The sequence below is a fragment of the Leptonychotes weddellii genome, unplaced genomic scaffold, assembly GCF_054177405.1.
Source record: "Leptonychotes weddellii isolate Sample4059 unplaced genomic scaffold, ASM5417740v2 HiC_scaffold_205893, whole genome shotgun sequence".
Classification (NCBI taxonomy): Eukaryota; Metazoa; Chordata; class Mammalia; order Carnivora; family Phocidae; genus Leptonychotes; species Leptonychotes weddellii.
In genome coordinates, this window is record NW_027792726.1 from 1 (window position 1) to 286 (window position 286).

Genomic DNA, 286 nt, shown 5'->3' on the forward strand with positions numbered 1-286 from the left:
GGCACTTTAGGGATAAGCAGTAAAGATTTATCTCATTGAATGCAGGATCTAGTTACAATGTAGCTGTAAAGTGCTGCCTTGTCTTTGCCCCTGCTCAAAATAAAGCTGTTACCTTTCTAGCCCTGTCCGCCATGGTGCTTAGCAGCCAGGGATGCATGGTCTCAGACATGTTTACCAAGTAAAACACTGACTTGAGGGGTGCCTGGGTGGCTCAGTCATTAAGCGTCTGCCTTCGGCTCAGGTCATGATCCCAGGGTCCTGGGATCGAGCCCCACATCGGGCTCCC

The 286-nt window shown here is 50.7% G+C and overlaps 1 non-coding gene across 1 annotated transcript; it reads left to right on the forward strand.

Moving 5' to 3' along the window:
* Positions 1-39: 39 nt before the first annotated feature.
* On the forward strand, positions 40-169 carry LOC145718719 (small nucleolar RNA SNORA63). The gene has a single exon (XR_014141982.1). It is a non-coding gene; the product is annotated as a small nucleolar RNA SNORA63 (small nucleolar RNA).
* The last annotated feature ends 117 nt before the right edge of the window (positions 170-286 follow it).